The sequence below is a fragment of the Lissotriton vulgaris genome, unplaced genomic scaffold (genome assembly GCF_964263255.1).
Source record: "Lissotriton vulgaris unplaced genomic scaffold, aLisVul1.2 SCAFFOLD_310, whole genome shotgun sequence".
In the NCBI taxonomy this organism is placed as follows: Eukaryota; Metazoa; Chordata; class Amphibia; order Caudata; family Salamandridae; genus Lissotriton; species Lissotriton vulgaris.
The window spans coordinates 701,800-720,730 of NW_028254046.1; the positions used below are offsets into that span (position 1 = coordinate 701,800).

An 18,931-nucleotide genomic window follows, 5' to 3' on the forward strand; every position below is an offset into this window, starting at 1 on the left:
TGGGTAGGGTATGTATTGTTAATTGTTGATTGGCTAAGGGGTCTAGGGGCTTCGTACCGTAGCAAGGGATTAGCTGAAGAAACGTTAGCTTGTTACTCATTGGCTGAGGGTTCCCGACACGCGCAGGTTCCTCAGACACAATGTTTACCGTCGTACTATTATGTAAGAGCGCCGCCACAGTGCAAGGACGGTGACTACTTCAGCTCATTTGCGATACGTACAAACGGGACCGGTCCTGGTGGGTAGTCTCTCTGGCAAGGCGACAGAGCCTTCCCTGGACCCCGACTCCGCCCCCGGCAGCAGCTTCTCTGACACGTTCCACTGCCGAGAGTCACCCGGCCTGCTCTTGCGTGACGTCCGCGTCACCTCCTGCGGCCCGTCCCTCAGCCCCGCCCTCCCGTTGCTCCGGAGAACCGCTGCTCCCCACCCTGTGCCGCCGCAGACTGCCCCTTGTGTGTGCAGGGCTCGGGCCGACCTCTGCGGCTTCTCCTGGACGGCCTCTACCCTGCTCTTACAACCACCTGCTCGGACCGGCAACCCTGCCCGGGGCCGTTACCAATGCGGTGAGTCCGACCCTCACCTGCGGAAAGAGCTGCCTTTGGGCCCTTCACCCGCTGCTGTTGCACGGGGGCCGTGTATTCCCTTGTGGGGGGTCTTCCCTGGCCCTCTCGGTGCGGCGAGGTTTTCTGGGCCCTCAACCGCCCATCAGCCGCTTCTTCCATGATCTCTCCTGCCTCGACCCTGGAAGGGGCTCATCCCAGCCCGGGACGAATGCATGGTGCCTGGTACTCCCACCGGCAGACGGCCAGCTGGTCGGGGGGGGACCTGCGTGCGCAGCAGCCAGGCCTGGGGATGCCTCCTGCTGTCAGAGGGAGCTGCTTTGTTGGGGAGGGTTTGTCCCTGCGGGGGAGCCAGGCGGGGTGAAAGGCTATTTTCCACATGTAGCTGAGTATGGCTTGGGTCTGAACTTCTTTTCTTCTTCTCGCAGTGGGACTCATTGGGAGGTGGAGGGCCATTTGTCGTGGCAGGCTTTGATGCCCTCTTACCTTGTCAAGGCGTCTCATTATTAGGCAGGTGGAGGAGTATCATAATACTGAAAAAAGTAAACTCCCCAAGTTGTATTAATGAACCGATTGGCCCATTGTTATCTGATCTCCTTGTTTTTTTTCTAATATCCTTAATTGTACCCTAACTGTTTAGTCACAGACCAATGTTACTACCTAGACAGGTGGGCTGTAAGGATGATATCACTTATATGCCTGGGGCCGGATAGCCCTACATATACTAACAGCCTTGATTCTCGAAGATAACAGCTGATGCAGAAAAGCATCGGATAAGGCGCACCACTGCGTATTATTTACGTTAATTACCCCCGGAATGAACTGCTATCGAATGTATTTGAGCTCCAGAGGCATGGTTGTCATGTGCACACAAGTTAACCCCTCATGTTTTGTTCTAACCAAAAACACTGCTGTCTTGTTTCCTGACAGGAGTGGGCTAATCGGCCGAGGCTGTAGAGTGCACGCACAACAACACAGCTGTCTACATGCCGGTCAACCGAACTCGAGAGTCCATGGTGATCATTTCCACGCCCTGCAGTACATGTGTTAATGACCTGTGATGTCCAATTGCAGTCCTATATCGCGTCTTAATGCCCGGACTCCAGCCTGATCAATGCAAGAGTGTCTCTCAGGGTGCTGTTTGATACTGAAGTCTGAAATCTAAGTGGATGCGTTCAGGAGGTGGATAGACGCAAAGGTTTGGGCCCCCTGACACCTCGGTATTCTTATCAGAGGCTACCATTTGGAACCAGTGGATGACAAGGGCCTGCATCGCTCCTAATCAGAGGACGTCCACCTGACCCTGTTTCATAGTCCGAGAAGCAACGGATGCTCATAGGGATGCTGCACCCAGGACATGCGCCCGTAAGTATATATTTGTTTTGTGGTTGGCACCGCACATAACGTAGACGGCCACCTCCTGTGTTTGATCCTGTCTTGCTGCACTAGCATATCACGGAGCCAGAGGCCTGACCTCATCAGTAAATACTCTCATTAAAGTGGGGGCTCTTTGGGGTACTGTGATCTCATTGGATGCTTATCGAAGGGCGCTTGAGTCGCACTGGATGTGAGCCCTGTTATCTCGAACTGGATGATGCCCCTTGTATTTCACAATGGATTGGGAACTGTCAGTACAAGATCTGAAGTCTATTAACTAACTGGAGGTCGATGGATGTTCCTCTCACTGTAGATCTGCCTCCCGCATGTGAAAGGGGGTTCTTTGTTACTAAGACAGTAAATGTCTGTCATTGGAGACGAAGTGGCTGGTGGTCTTGGAATTGAAGGAGTGGGACTGTGTAACTCAAGGTGGGACTGTGTAACTTAAGGGGGTGGGGTTTGTCTGTGTAGGAGACAGGCTATGTTGACATGGTTACGGGGGTGATGTTTCTTTCACTGAAGGAGAGTGTAGTTCTAATTGAATTAAGCCTGGCTCTGTTATTGGAGGGGTGGGTGCCTCTGTCACTGGTGGAGAAGGGCCTGGCTGAAATAGGTAACGGTACGTTACTGGAGATGGGTGTTTGCTTCAGTTATTTGATAAGGTCGTTGGTCTCTGTAGGCCGGCGAGGCGTGATTCCTGTCATTGTAGATGATCCGTTTACAAGAGGTCTGTGACTTGTTGGAGGGAAGTGCCTTTGTAAGAGGTTTGGGGCAGTCTTACTGAAAAATTGATCACAGTGTAGTCCATGAAACTTTTTAGAATGGAGTGTTTGGTTTTCTTAGACATAAGAATGCTCCTCCCGCCTATGATATCGTTAGGATCCGTGCTTCTCCTCTACGATCCATGCAGTTTTTAAAGCAATTACAATGTTGCATATGCAACCGTCGACACTAACCGTGTAACCAAGGGCCACAATTGTTTAAATAAAGAGTATCTTGTGGGGTAGTGTGTTAAATATAGGTGGCACAAAGGAAAACCTTATTGTCCTATTGATTACAAAACAAAAAAGTATGAATGCATTTCTCTGCTGCAAGCTGTCCACAATGTGCGGTTGCAAAACGGTACTACTACCCGGGTAAGGGATGTGTCTTGAATCCATATTAATATCCCACTCTGTGAAACATATTTCCTAAACATATTGGTATCTTAGCAATATTACTTAAATGCGTCATGAATGAGCACAGTTTTATGTTAGGGTTTTTAGAAGTATACTTCTAATAAAGTAGCGTGGGATGATAAACCTGTAAATAATGGTTTTCGGATGCTGTCACAACCCAGATTTGATTTGGTCTTGGGCATCGTATTGCTTCCAGTGATAAGAAACCCTCTTTCCCCAACATCAAACTGTGAAGTAGACTTCCTTTTTTGTATGCTATTGATTTATTTTTGTTTGTGTTGAGGTATGGAACTCCACACGAGAAAGTGAAAACCTTCCTTAGAAGAATTCGACCTGAATATTAGAAACTTGTTGAATTTCAGACCCAACCAACCAAAGTTAATTCTTATTTTTTTAAACCTACTCCTTAACGTGTGCATTTACGTGTGCCTAAATCCTCGAACCTCTAATTCTCCAAACCATTAGTGAGAATTCTGTTCACCGTACATTGCTCTTTGATTCTACTTTAATTTCCCCTCTAAAGCTAATCATCAGAACATGTAGCGTACTTGCAATATAAAAAAGTGTGCTTTTTCTGATGCATTTATTTTGTGTGGTTTTTGTAAAAAATAGCTGTGTGCACATTCTTTTCACCACAAGTGTTTAAACAATGTTTGGTCTATATTTTTGCTGTTGTAATCTTTGATTACTTTGAACATCACATCAGAACACACTACCCAATGAGCTATTTTTGTAAATCAATCCATAAGTGTTGAATACTTGTAAAAATTGCAACCTAGGTCTGACTCGAGAAGGAACTTCAATTACATGTAACCTGATAGACCTCTCCGTTCCTGACGTCTTGCCCTATACATTATTTCAGCATCCAATATTGTCCAGCATGCATTGTGTTGGTTGTACAGCTGTTATTGGTTTGTTTTTAATGAGCTCAAAGCTTGTTGAAATCACAATTAAATCTTTCGTTGCTATGTGCTACTGTGTACCTTTAGTTATTGTCCTCAACAGTTGGTGAACTGTATTTTATGCACTAGTGGTCGAATAGATTTCTTATTTTTCTTGGTGTATCTCTGTAATTTTTTATGGCATTAGCATCTGTTTGAAGGGGGGATGCTTGGAAAAAAGGTGGATGTTATATGGGTCCAGCATGACATACCACACAATATCCCACATCGCATCATGCTTTGAGATAGAACAACAATGCACACCTCAGCAAAACTTCTTCTCTAGCCGACTTGCACTGTATCTGATAACATCTTGCTACGCAACATTTCCTTGCTTGCACTAAGGCCCATCGCAAAGTGGCTGCGCTACTGGAAATAAGGTGTCTGATCTGTATTTCTTGACTCCAATCACATGTTCTTTTCTGTATGGAAAAGGACACTGGATGAATGTACCCTGGCGCACTGCTGATAGAATTGTACAGGCCCTTTTCATAAAAGAAAGAAGCATGGGAGCAATGAAACTCACACCTGAGTAATAGGCATAAACACTTTCAAACAGTGCCCTAAACTTCTCTAATTTCTAACCTGTTTGCCCTCGAGGCACCTGGACCTTTGTTAACATTAAGGTAGATAGAGAGCAGATGTTTATGCATAGCAGAAGCCTAGGGAGCTGATTTAGGAACATAGTGTTTTTGACTATCTACGCCCACTTTTCTAAACGTAAATGGGAATGCAAGTTCCCACCCACTGTATCTTTGTTTGTAATGTTGCCTGGATTCCCACTGGAATTGAGCCAGCTCTAACCTGTTACGATGTGTTGTTCCTACGTACCCAGAATGTGGAAACACTCACTGGGTGTGAAAGTACTGCTGTAGAATAATTTGCCATGATTTTTTAACTTGTAAAGGAGGTAAATATGTGGTGAACATGTAATGCGTTAATAAGCTGTTGTATTGGCGAAGACGTGCAATCCTCTTGATCAGTGTAAACATTTTTATGATTTCTCTATGCCTTCCATTATGAATGCTTACAATCCATGAATTTTAAGTTAGTGTTGCTGACAGAAACTGGAGTGTTGTTTAAGTGTCATACGGTGACCTCTTTATACCCTGGTCGATGTAGGCCAGAGAACTACAGGGTTTAGTTGCTTTTGTTATGTGGGGCTTTCTTACCTATAACAGTTTATTTGCTGTTACTAAATGAGTACACCTCTAAAGTGTCCTTTTATTCACAGTTATGCCAAAACTTCCCAGGCTAAACATTGGATGTAACTTGTTTACATAAGCAGGTGTTGTGCACTTTATTCTATAGTAGGCTTGTTCCATCATGGGCACATGTAACATTTTAAGGGTCCTCAAAGTTTACACTCCACCTGGTGGAGACTAAGGCGCATGCTGTATCATCCACATATTATGTATTGCTCTACTTAGTTTGATTGAATTGTTTCAGCACCTCACCTTCTATGTCTGCAGTCAGAGAAGTCTTCTCCTGTTCAAGACCAGTGTTGTGTCAAGGCACAACATTTGCATTTGAATGGTCTGGTGCTGATTCAGCCTATATACACCACAGTTGTGAACCTAGGATTAGCAAAAGAACAGTTACAATTTATTTACATACTGAATTGAAACCCCCTCTTTATTCAAATCTTTTCAGTCACAATGGAATTTTACCAAATTGCCTTTTATTTGGCGAAAGGAGGCCAAATAAAAATGCTATAAGGATAGAGGCGCAATGAAGTGATTTGCATCCCTCGGTCCAGAAAGAGTGCTAAAATAAAAGAAGCCCTAGACATTTATCGTTGACTGATCCATATAGCACTGTGTCTGCGTAGCACAGATGAGAGAAGGCTCCCTGTCACTGCTTGGCCCAGTCTTGGAATCTGGTTGTGGATGCATACACAGTAGAAGTCCCTCTCCAGCAGCCTGTTTTTAGGTCTGGCCTTTGTTTTGTTAGACTATTGCTTGCCTCAAAATCTTACGTAATATGTATAGATAGAAGGGCTTTTGGTCGTTGGGCATCATAGATTGGGCCGTTAAATTGCCCCTCACAATTTGCTTCCGCCCCCACAGCATGAGGCATTGGGTCATCGTACTTAACTTATTGACTCCCTTCCGTTTGACTGACTGCACAATGAAGTGTGCTTTATTCTGTTTGTTTTTATATTAACTTTAAATACTAGCTATTTTAGTTTGCCTGGACTCCATTTTTTTTTAAAATGTAAAGTTTATCTTCTAAAGTGTTGAAGTGGCATTGTAACATTGTAGCTGCCTGCAATTTGAGTTCTTGGATAGATGGTGATTTGTTTGGCTCGTTAACAGCAAATAATACCGAAATGCGCAGCATAACTGAAAGGCTTGTTGTTTGAAGGACATCACTAATTACATCACTACTTAAATGTAAGATGTTTTTTTTTTTTTGCAAGCGTAAGGTGACCACATTCAGCATATTTTTCTATTTTCCTTTTTTAAAAATGTTTGTAATAAAAACCTAATCGTCACAGAAGCTTTCGAAGGCCAGATATTTCGCTTTGTTACTGCTTGTTAGTAGGAAGAATTGAGGGTGCTCCGAGCCACTCATTAAAGTCCATTCTCCTTCTCACTATTGAAGTGAATTTATGGACTGATCATATTTACGATAAACATGACTTTTTTTTACTTCCCACCTACATAGGTTTGGCTTAAGATGTCCAGTTGACATGTATTCGCCATTCATTAAAGCAAGTTGAAAGCCTTGCCTACTGAAACTTGTGATACTGTGAGTAGTTAACTAAGAGAGATAACAAGTCTAGTTATATTTACATGTTATTTTCCCTTTATATTGGCAATACTTGTTTACTACTAACATTTTCACTGATAAAGGCTTTGCATTGGAGAACAACATTAAATGTTAATTTGCCACATAGCTCACTCTGGTCACAGGCTAGGGGATGGTTGGAAACTCCTATGGACAAAGGAACTATAGTGGGGGGGAAATTTTGTAAGCCGGGGGAGGGTACTATAGGATAGTCGTCAACTCGCAAATCAAGTTTTGGTCAGCCAGGGACTGTACCAGGCGCGGCTGAAAATTTTTATTTCCTAGGATCCTTGGTTGAAGGTTTTGGCTTGAATTCAGGTGGTTCCCAGGTGCCCTCAGATTACCGCACACAAGAAATAATTTTTCCATTGAACAACTTGTGATATTGCAATTCATGGGCCATATGTATCATACCAAATTGCGATCGCAAACGCAGAAATTCGCAGAATTTCGGCTTTTGCAATCGCAATTTGGCTCCGTGGTATGTCTGAAAGCAAACCTGCCTCGCAAAATAAGGAATCGCCAAATTTGCGATTCCTTCTTTTGCAATTGGATTTAAGGAATCGCAAATTGTACTTTTTCTGTGCTTCTTACATTGGTAAGGAATAGCAATGTGGCCTTAAGGAATCGCAAATTACCACCAACTTGAAATTGGTGGTAACTTGCGATTTGTTTGAAAAATGTTCGTTTTTGCATTTTTCAAAGTGCCATGTGGCGCACAAACATGCTCCATATATATGTGTGCCACATGTGCACACATGTACATTTCAGGGGTGCAACAGGGTGTCCTTTTGACACCCTGGCACCCTTGAAATTGCATTCTCAGTTTGCGATTCTGTAATTGAGAATCGCAATTTGAGAAGGTCTTCACGTTCATTCCTATGGGCCTCTAGGCCCGTAGGAATGAATGGAGAGGTATTCCTTAATTGCAAATTGCAATTTGCGATTCGCAATTAAGGAATATGTAGGATTTGCAAAATTATTTGCAAATCCTACATACATAGCATCTTGTGATTCTCAAATAGCGATTCTCTAAAAATCGCTATTGAGAATCGCAAAAACAAAGTTTCATACATATGGCCCCATGTTCGTTGCTAAGACCACCATTTGCTGTGGTTTCATTGATTTAACATGTTGGGAATTTAGTTGGTTCAGAGAATAAGCTGCCTGAATCTCATATAGACTGGGGACTTTATTCCATCCTTAGTTGGAAAAAGATAAATGATGTCAGATAGTGAAACTGTGAAGCAGTCTCTTGAAACAAGGTTTTCCTTTGTAAGAAAATAGTAGCCATTTCATAGAAGAATATTTTGTGGCAACGTGTTTTTATCCTAATTAAGTGGCTCTAATCTTAAAAGATCTATTTCTTACGCGTGTTCAAGAGTATTTATTTTTTATTTGCTACACTGTTTTTTTAATCTTCGGTTTTCTCTTTCCTGATAATGTCGTAGTTGTTCCTGTACTTCCTTTAGGAAATGGCCATGCTGGCATTAATCCTCCTATCGTGTCAAAAGACATTTATTTGATTTTCAATGAAAGTCAGTAAAGAGAAGTCAGTTTTCGAGTGGCATACCGTAATATGTCTTTGCTACAATTTAATCTTACCATTGCCTGCAGTGCTATGGTGTGCAGATACAAAATTAGGGCCAGTCCCGACGATGCATGAATAGACAGCACAATGCTTTGTGAAACAGTTGATTCACTTCACGCATATTTAATAGGTTTTATTACTTAACATCTGTTCTCCCATGTAGGGCCAGAAGGGTGAAACGGGGATTTAGTAAGTGTACTAGATATTGTTTGACTGGTCAGCAGGCAAGTATGACCCCTGAACTCCTCTCTAAGTGTAGCTCCTTCAGTGATATGCAAGGAAGGAAGGAAGACCTGTTTTCTCCATGCTCGATGCACACTGTAAGAAGAGGAGTCTAATTCCTTTAGTGCCGGCTGCACCAGTAGGGTTTCATATGCCCTCCAGCCTGTCTTGACTGTGCATCATTATGACTGTGCACGTTGGCTGTGATGGCCTCAAGCAGCTGCAGGCTAGTCACTGCAGAGAAAAACATTTTCTAGCTATCGTGTCAAATTCCATTAAGAGAGGGAGGTGAGGATTATGTTTCCTTGCTTTACTGATAATTTTTTATTCCTTTTTTTAAAAGAACAACGACCAATAACTGATGAACAATATTAAGCTACATGTCCCATGAACACATATATTACATCATCAGTCTGTCTAACTATCCCTTCAAAACTGAGAGCCCGGTCTTGCGGTCTTTGTCTTTGCAAAAGTGTTTTCAATTCAGTCCGTGAATTCAAACTGTAACTTTCCCATATAGGAACAGGTTTCCAGCTTGGACTTTTAACACCCGAACAACTGCATGCAATCCTTAATCAAATCTCTTTAACCTCTTGTGCATATGTTGCTCGATGCTCCCATATCAGCCTCCCTTATTAATCTTGCTTCTGTTCTGTTTCTGCAATAGAACACATTTAAACAATCCAAAATCAGCCTCCCTTATTAATCTTGCTTCTGTTCTGTTTCTGCAATAGAACACATTTAAACAACCTGGGTGGGCAACACCGTATTACATTCACATATAACGCTTAATCTATATTCCTTTTAAACCTTTCAGTTGTAATAATAACCGTATCATAGGTGGGTAATTCTCGTCTCTGTGTCCTTAATAGAAGTGAAAATTCATGACACGAGACAGGCAATTTTGTATTCTGGGGCAGACTGGTGGCGTAGATTATTCAGTTCCAGAATTTAGAACTGACAACAGAAGCAACATTTACAATAGGCCACTTTTTTACAGGCGCTGCAGACCCTTTAGGCTATCCTTTAAATGCGCCGTTTTTAAAGCACGAAGCCACATCGCATGGTTCAATGTTCTTTTATCTTCCTTTACCTTCCTTTGGATTACAATTCCTCCGTCTCTCCGCTAGTTCACGACCATTACTAAGAAAATATGTCTATGTAAACCTCGGTTTCCTTTACCTTTCCTTGGATTACAATTCCTCAGTCACTCCGCTAGTTCACGACCATTACTAGTAAAATATGTCTATGTAAACCTCGGCATATATCATATGTCCTGAAGATGAACTCTGTATTTGCATATAGGGTTCTAAACGTCGTTGACCATAACACAATATATGCCCATAATTACATTGTATGATTTGAAGCAATAGTGTACTTATCACATCATTGTCTGTTAACTTGTATGATTCCCAGACCTTCTACTTGCCTCCACCCCATCCCCTCCTATGTTTGTTTTGTCTCCAGTGTGGTAGTTCGCCATCGGCTGGTGTCCCACTTGAACCTGCACTACAATTTTTGTAATAATTCTTAAATACAATATTAAATACTGTCCGACTTGACAACGAATATAGCAACTATCTAGTCTATAATTATTCTTGTCCAAACATCGAAAATTGTCTAGGGACCGCTGTCTTTAGAAAATGCTACATTCCTTTGGCCGGAATGTATTCCACCATCACTGAAGGACTGTGCTGAAGGCAAAAGTGTCGGAAACCTTAGCTATCTCTGCTAGCATCCTTGACCTCGAACTCCATAATTTGTTAGTTTACCAAAACATCCGAGATGTTGTACATCTGTAGTAATATGCCCCACTTGATCTTTCAGGGTGATCGCGTTTTATGGTAAAAATGTTGACAATAGCTCTAAGAAGTTGCTTTGAATCTCAAATTCTGTTTGTGACCACCGACTTCCTGTGGAGAATGTGCCACGCTTTGCTCCACAGCCTCAGCTGCTGGTGTTTGATTTTATTATTTAAACCAAACAAGGGAACCCAAAGGCAATGTGTTGGGGATCTTGGGTGAATAGATTTTTATTTAGGACAATAGTCCATAGACAGGAAGGAGTATTGAAGAAAACTTGGTTAACATACGCTCAATAGACGATATGTTCTTTGTCCAGCCGGACAGTTTTTATTCATTAATACTTATTTACGCAAGGGGATCAGATTACAAATGAAAGTGGGACGCGACCTGCATCCAACTCAAGAACATACATGGGAAACATAAAGGGGAGGGGAGGGGCGGAGTTTCAGGCAAGAACATAGTCTGTGTACAGTAGTATTTTAGACTTAATTCAGAAAAGAGTACCATTGCATTTTGAAATCTAGAACAAAAGGTAGTCATCAATACCAGCTTACAGGCAATTTGCATAGTCAAGGCAGCCTGTGATAAGTGCCCAGGTAATCGGTTTCCTGCATTGTAGAGGTACCCAATTGAAAAGTTTGTCTAACATACCATAGCAGGAATAACATACTGAGGAATTCTTTTATTTCATATTAAGAGTGTTATCGATCATGATGTCCAGATTCCTTGCTACCTTATTCGGTGTTGGGGCAGAGTGGTGCTCGCTCGGCCACCATTCAGAGGTTCAGATAGAATTTGATGACCTTGCTATTATCGCTGTTCAATTTAAGACCATTCCTCATCCATGTGGTCATAGAGCTAAGAAGCTTACACAATTTGCGTCTTGTGATCTCCAAGTTGTCGGCAGTAGGGATCACAAGCTGTGTGTCAACAGCATTTATTGAATAAGTTCTGACTCCAGCAGATGATGAGGCCATATAGATGTTCGAAGGTGTGGTGGCTAAAAGACCTCTGTGACTTCCCACATGGGATGTGGGCTGAGTCAAATTTGAGCGGTGCAAAATGTGTAGATTACGTTCTTTCTACCAAGAGTTATTGAAACCAGGCCAGACCTTTAAAATAGATCCCTGTCTCGTGCAGTCTTCTGGTCAGAATGGTATGTGACACTGCGGCAAAGGCTCCAGAGAGATCCAGTAGGATGAGGGTCGCTGCTCTTCCTTCATCCAAGCACAGTCTAATCTCACTTACTGCTAAAGGTTTTGGTTCTGTGTTCTGCCCGGAATCCAGACTGTAACAAGTCTAAAAGGTTATTTGACTCCAAATATATTGATGTTGATTGAGTTTTTCAAACATTTTGGCAAACAATATAACGGAGATAAATGACAGTAATTAGATAGGGTGGCTGGGTCTGCTGAGGGTTTTCTTAAGTAATGGGAGTACATTAGCATGCTTCCACACCACAGAAACATTCACAGTTAAGACATTAAAAAGCTGAGATGAGCACTAAAAAGGCAACAGTTGGATAAGATAATATGAAATGGACAAGGATCCTCTGGAAAATGTGATTTTAGGGATTGCATTGTTCGTCCACATCTTGATGCCCCTTATCTTTTGTTTGAGTTGTTGCAGCTGAGCCTTGAGGGAGTACACTTGGAACCCCAGGAACGCTATACTCTGTGTTTGCATTAACAGGGAGTTCGCCTCATTTGTCAAAAAGCCCAACTCTTGCAACAGATGGATCACCCATACCAAAAGTAGCATAACACACCTCTGTTCTTGTGCCATAATAATGTCACCCTGAGACACTATTAACCATGCTCCTTTTGCCCTCGACAATTCCAGCACTTGTCTCAGCAATTTGCTGAAAATACAAGGTGCTGAGGAGGGGCCGAAAGGCAATACAAAATATTCATACCATCGATCTTTCCATTGAAACCGCATAAATCGCCTGTGGGGCGCAATAATGGGGATCACCAGATAAGCGTCTTTTAAGATCCAAATGGACCATCCAGTCTTGCTCCTTAAGAATTGCACTTAAAAGATGGATGCCTTCTCTCTTAAGAGTGTCACTAATGAATCCAGTGGTTGAAATCTTTGGGGTTTAGTACTAACCTGTCATCACCTTTCTTTTGAACTAGGAATATGTTGATGTAATACACTCTGGGGTGTGGTGCAGAGAAGACTATAGCTTCTTTGTGCAACCTTCCCTGCACTTCTGAATCGACAAAATTCTGTTTTTAATGGGAAATTAAATTCCTAGAATCCCTAGTTGTCTCAGATCCCATAGAATTCCAGTTTGAACCCTTTGATTGTGTCTAAGACCTAGTCTGTGCATCCGTGAACCCTGGAGTATACTTTGGTAGATTTTTTTTTTCCTGCTGCAGTTCAGCAAATAGAGAAAAAATGAAATGAGGGTGTGCAAACATTTATTTGATCATTTTATAAATATGTTAAAAGTCGGTGCTGCTACTCCATATGTAAATAGTGGAAGGACAAATATAGGTATATGAAGGCAATGAAAATGGGTCTTGAGATAATCCAAATGGAGAAGAATAGCAGATGTCTCCTAAACTGACATCTGTAAAATATTATCACTATGTCTAGTTGCTCTTTGTGAGGCTTCCTACATTGAAATTGGTTATCAATAGCTGCCAGCAATTCTTTTCTTAGAGATGTTCCTTAAATAGACTTTGTTATTTTTAGTAGTTTTATGTAGTGAGTGAAGTCGTTGTTGGAGCACCTTACCTATTACATATTCATTAAAATGTGATGACAATGCTGTACAACTCTTAACAGAACGTTGTTGCCTGTTTTTTTAATAAAATGCTCTTCGTCCTGTTTCTCAGTAGCTGAGTTGATCTTCCATTCTGGAGTTTGGGTATGAAACCTGGTAGAATTCAGTTAGCATGAAAGTACTAAGTGCCTAGAGATTAACAGAGAATGAGTTACTAATGTCAAGCTTTTTAGGGAGGGTGCGGTAATCCTTGGATCAGCGTTGGTGGGCCATTGTGCCGGTTTGTTAATAATTATCTCTCCTTTAAAGTAAGTGTATGAGGTAGCTATCCTGAGGTCTGACCCAGAGAAAGATTGGCAGAGCTTTTTCACTTTGATTGTGAAACCAGCACAATGTACCTACTGAAAGAAGCAATTTTTGGTTTGTAAAGTTTAGGTTATGAATGAGTTGTTAAATCATGTTTTAATGGGCACCTGTCCTTAATGTTTGATTGTTGTGGCAATATTGCTTAATAATGGCTATATTCTAGAAGGTTCCTAGATATGTATGTACTTCCCTAGCATGTTATCTACTTTTGTAAAAGGTACAAGGTATATTTGCCTTTCTAAAGAAATGTTATTCTGAAGTTATGTGGAAGCAGTTCACTATTGGGTTTTATCCCTTCATGTGTATAATGATCTACATGTTTGTTTTACACAAACTGGATGTATCCACCTGCCTAACTTGACACAGTGCAGAGAGAGTGTCTGGTGTAATTGGCAGGCAACAGCCATCGGTGCTCCAGGAAAATACCTGCGGGGTTTTTAAAACTAGGCCCTTGGATAAAAAATTGTCTGGTTATTTGTTTTAAAACCTCTGCGGGTATTTTCCTGCAGCACCAATGGATGTTGCCTGCCAATGACACCAGTCCAAGAATGTGGTCAGTCAGTGCATCTAGGTCAGACATCCATTGCTACCATTGGAGAAGTAGCAGCTACGATATAACCTAGGTGACTGCTGTTGGCTATTGGTATGTATGATAGAACAAAGGTCTATTGGCAATGGAAAATACTCTGTTAGCCTGTAACTACAGTTCTTCATATGAGGGAGGGCAGAGAGGCAACAAAATAATAGTGCACAGGGAGAGACGTAGCCGCTTTACGTTTGAGATCTTACTAGGTGTATTGCAGATTTGTCAAGACACCTGTCCATGAAGATTAGGCATGGTTGACAATCTGAAATGGTCAAAGATGGTGTATGACCTGCAGAGAGAGACGGCTATAAAGCATGGTTAAATCTTCAGTCTGGATGGCAGAGATGAGGTCGTTTTGACAACCACCCCATATTTATAAGTGTTATGAAAAAACCTAAACCATAATCTTCAGATAAACACTAGAATACGCATTTAACTGCAAGGAGTGCGGTGTAAAATAAGTAATAGAATTAAGGAAGGCCGGGGGTGGAACAGAATCATGGAGGTGGCAGACTTTGATGTAAAGGGCACTGTGGTGTTACAAAGGGCAGGCGAGTGGCCCGACTGAATGAACCTGGCAGCTGCTCGTTGCAGTGAACATTTGACAATCTCTTGTCAATGCATCGGAGTCTTAATTTTTTAACTGTTCTCTATTCGATGTTGGACTGGGAAGTGTTCCAAGTAGTTGTTTCTTGCCCGATGGTTAAGCATTTTTTTATGTAGCAAAAAAATGACAGTCCTGTATCAAAGTTGTGTAAACAAGAAAGAGAGCATTCATGTTACACCCCTCGTCCTGCTTTGATTACTATTTCATCCACAGTTGATTGAACCCATCTCCATGACTGCAGCTAGTCCTATTCCTTGGTAACCATGTGCCCCAGCAGTAGTCTAATGCTGGGTTCCCTATGTGGTCACTGAAGCCACCATGGAGTCCAAGTTACGGCTGTCAGTCCAGTCAGTGTTTCATCTGTGCCACACTGTGCTTCAGTGGATGTCACCAGTAGAGACTTTATTTGCAATCTCAAATAAGAACCAACATCACTCCAGAACAAAGTAGATAAAAGAGAGTGAGTGAGTAAGCGAGCACCCCTGTCGCACACCAGTGGATATTGGGAATTCTGGGGTACAATACCACATTTCCCATACATTATTAGACTACATCATGGCCCGGGTAATAGCAAGTCACAATTAATGGCATTTTCACAGAATTTAATGATTTGGCAATAGAAAAGAAGGCGATTACTAAAATCTGGTGCTACTCAATTCAATGACCACTTCGTTTCAGTGACAGGTGTTTTCAATAGCAGGAGTTCTGTTATTATTTTTAAATAGGAATCATAACATAGGATCACTGCTGCAAATAACTAACTGCATTATTGCCTGCACCCAGGCTCCTCTCATTCATTCCTTATTTTAGTGAATGTGTGCTTTTTCTGCAATCGAGAAATTAAATGAATGACTGAAAGACTCGCAGATTTTTTTTTATGTGTCTTAAGTGCTTACTAAGAGTAAAACCATCCTTGCTTTTTTCTAGGAAAAAGGGAAATGGATGGGAATAATTGCAAGTACATTTAAAAGCAACACCGAGAGTCTACTTTTTACAAGATCTGAAAGAACTTTTATAGACTACTGTAGACACGACTGTTAAATTCACATATGATTTTGGGCTGCTAAGCTTTACATGGGTGCGCGAAAATTATTTTACATCTATATATTGCATATCATGATCCAGAATCAATTCCATGCTTGACTAAGTGCTTCTCTGGTTCTTCACCCTCTTTATGGAACTCTACCAGAAGACTGCTGAATATAAGAAAACCCCCTGCAAGTCTATAAAAATATGAATACCTATCATGACCTTGATTACACCTCTTAACCTTGCATTATACTTTTATTAGGCTTTCATCTCCTTTGTCACCCGGTCAGTTTTTCTACTCCTCTTTATTTGTCTTCCCTCCCTTGCTCTCCTCGTATTAGATATATTTTATTATAGTCCCTGGTTTCCCATTCTTGAAGAGTTTCTCATTATTTGTTAGAACTTCCTTCTCCATTATTAACTGTGTAAACTCACTGAAATTATTTGTTAGTTATCCACTACCTAAAAATGCAAATTAAATAGACATTTTTTATGCCAATTGAATTGGTGCACTTTCTATTCCGTTGTCAATTTAAGGGGGCTTGACTTAAAAATATTCTTTAGCGCTTTCATGTAGCAAACAAATTGGATCTTGTTTGTTATGATCTTTTATTTTTCAAATTGTAGTCGATATTGGATTTTTCCTCATCTTCATTTGCCGCCCTCAGAGTGATTCTGGTGTTCCATTGCTAAATTTGTAAATGTCTATTATGTTATTCGTTTTGGAAGGGTGGCACTGTAGCCCCACTAATCGTAGACTGTCGCATTAGTATTACTCGACTTGCGCTTCACACTTCTTTCCTCTGCAGAAACATATATCCATTGCTGCGAAACCGTCATGGTGCAGTTTGGTGTGAGCATTTGGTACAGGATAATCCAGTTTTAAGCAAATTGGCGTTATCCTCTTATAAATTATTGGGGTTTATGGAGCTGGTGTGGATTTAAGTGCAGCCTTGTGGTTGTACTACTTTATCTTGTGTGCAGCAGGCTTCAAGAAACGGGAAGAACTCCAAAACACACTCACGCTCACACTTTTGGTTTTGTATAAAAACGACTGTCTCCATTCACAGTCATGGTGGCTAGGAAATGGTATAAGTAATTAAAGTTTGTGCGGTACTTGTCATAATCTCGTATGTTACCCCTTTTGGCATAATTATACAGTGGATGGTATACTCAACCACACTTTTTAAAGTGGAATCTACCCTTTACAACCTAGCCTCTTAAATCGCTATTCATCACTTAGCATAGCATAATAATAATAGTTGTAGTTCATTGCAAAACCATTAATGACTGTTGCTATAGATCACACACGAGAGGCCACAGTTAAAAAGCACCTACTGCACCCACCACCCTACTCACCATTACCACTTTCACCACCACAACACTCGAATCGCCACCAAAACTACCACCGCCCTAACCAACACAACCAGCCTACCACCACTCTACCCACCCTAACTGCCACCACTCTACCATACCCAACACCGTACCCTAACCACTACCCTACCACCTCCACCCTGACTACCATCAACCTCCCTCCCTCCCGGCATTCCCTACCATAACCACCACCACCCTACCCTGATCACGATGACGCTACCATCACCTCCACCACATGACCCAAACAACCGCCACAACCTGACCCTAACTACAACCACCCTTACCACCACCACAACCACCCCCCCTAACCCACACCACACACACTAAACCAGCATCTCTCTAACCGCCACAACACCCTAACCACCCCCTGACCCTAATCACCACCACCACCACCAAGCTAACCACCACCACCGCCACCCCCACCCTCACCACCGCCACCCCAACAACCGCCACTCTAAACACCACCACCTTAGGCAGCAAAACAATTACCACCACTGCTACCATCCCCCTACCCCCACCCACCAACCCGAAGAACGACCTTCACCAAGACTGCCACCCTCACCAGGGTAAGAGCTCGCTGGGCAGATTCAAATTTGCATACATTTCATATTTGATTGTCTTGTACATTTTAAGGGCTGTGCAGTGGGAATAAGAAAACAGTGTTCATTGCATTATGTGGCATGTTTTTAATAAAGCAACCTACAAAAGCAGTCAATCCTGCTTCGAATACTGCTTGTCTGGTCTGGTGGTTTAGGGGTCTAATGCGTTCACTGTAGGGACCTGTGTTCAACCTCACGGTTTCAGGTTAAAATCCTGGTGGGTCCACTCAGCCTTTCACCCTTCTGAGGTCGATAAAATGAGTACCATTGAGTTGGGTAGCAATAAACATCTGTTATTCAGCACCTTGATACCTGTGGGTAATATGTGCACTTTACAAATACACGCTGTGTTATGTGTGGACTTTCTTTCATCTTTTCGTGTTGCCCCTCCCTGGAGCATTGTCTGGTTACTTGTCCTTTCACTGCTTACTTTTCAGACACAGTTTTTTACTTTTTAATGAAGCACTCCATGAAAGTACCTGTGTTTTCAAACTATCTCCTTTGTGAACTTCTCATCACCCCTCCACTGTGATCCATGTTGATCTTGCTCCTGTGCTTCTCCCCACGCTTCTGTGTTGTGCTTGCACTTCTGTGCTTCTCCCCTGCTTTGCTGTTTCAACCTAATGCTTCTGTGCCACGTTGCTTCTATTCCCCTTTGCTCCATGTTGTGTACTTATTTTTATTTTATGCATTTTTATATAGCGCTGACTTTACCCAAAGGTGTCGGTGCGCTTCACATAGGAACAGTAGTGATACATGAGGAAAAAAATTACAAGTGAGCATTTTACAAAAGCAAACATTACGTTACATAAGGCAATAGTGACAATTGTGCAAGTATCAAGAGCAAACAAAATACAAGAGGTAGCAAACAATACGTTACTATAGGAAAAAATTGATGTGTGTGTGTGTTACAAAAGCGTACAAAGTACAAGGAGAGGTATTGTAGTGTAGTTCCTATATTCCCAATAGGCTCTGCGCATTGGAATAATCTATCCTGTAGCTTAGACGTCGGACTGAAGTCTACTAGGTCTCTACCGGTTATATTAGACTTAATTGTGAGTGCCAGCTAGCTCAGAGGTCACTAGAAAGTTTTGCGAATGAACAAGAAGGGATTAGTTTCTGACAACCACCTCAAACATGACAACTTTGTTTCCCAAGAATAAGAAATC

The 18,931-nt window shown here is 41.9% G+C and overlaps 1 protein-coding gene across 1 annotated transcript in view; it reads left to right on the plus strand.

The window, feature by feature from the left end:
- The first annotated feature begins 393 nt into the window (after window positions 1-393).
- SNRK (SNF related kinase) overlaps window positions 394-18,931 on the plus strand; it is a 147,726-nt gene continuing 129,188 nt past the window's right edge. The window contains exons 1-2 of the mRNA XM_086951543.1: window positions 394-563; window positions 1,491-1,925. The gene's annotated coding sequence lies outside the window, so the exon portion shown is untranslated. The remainder of the gene's footprint in view (window positions 564-1,490; window positions 1,926-18,931) is intronic.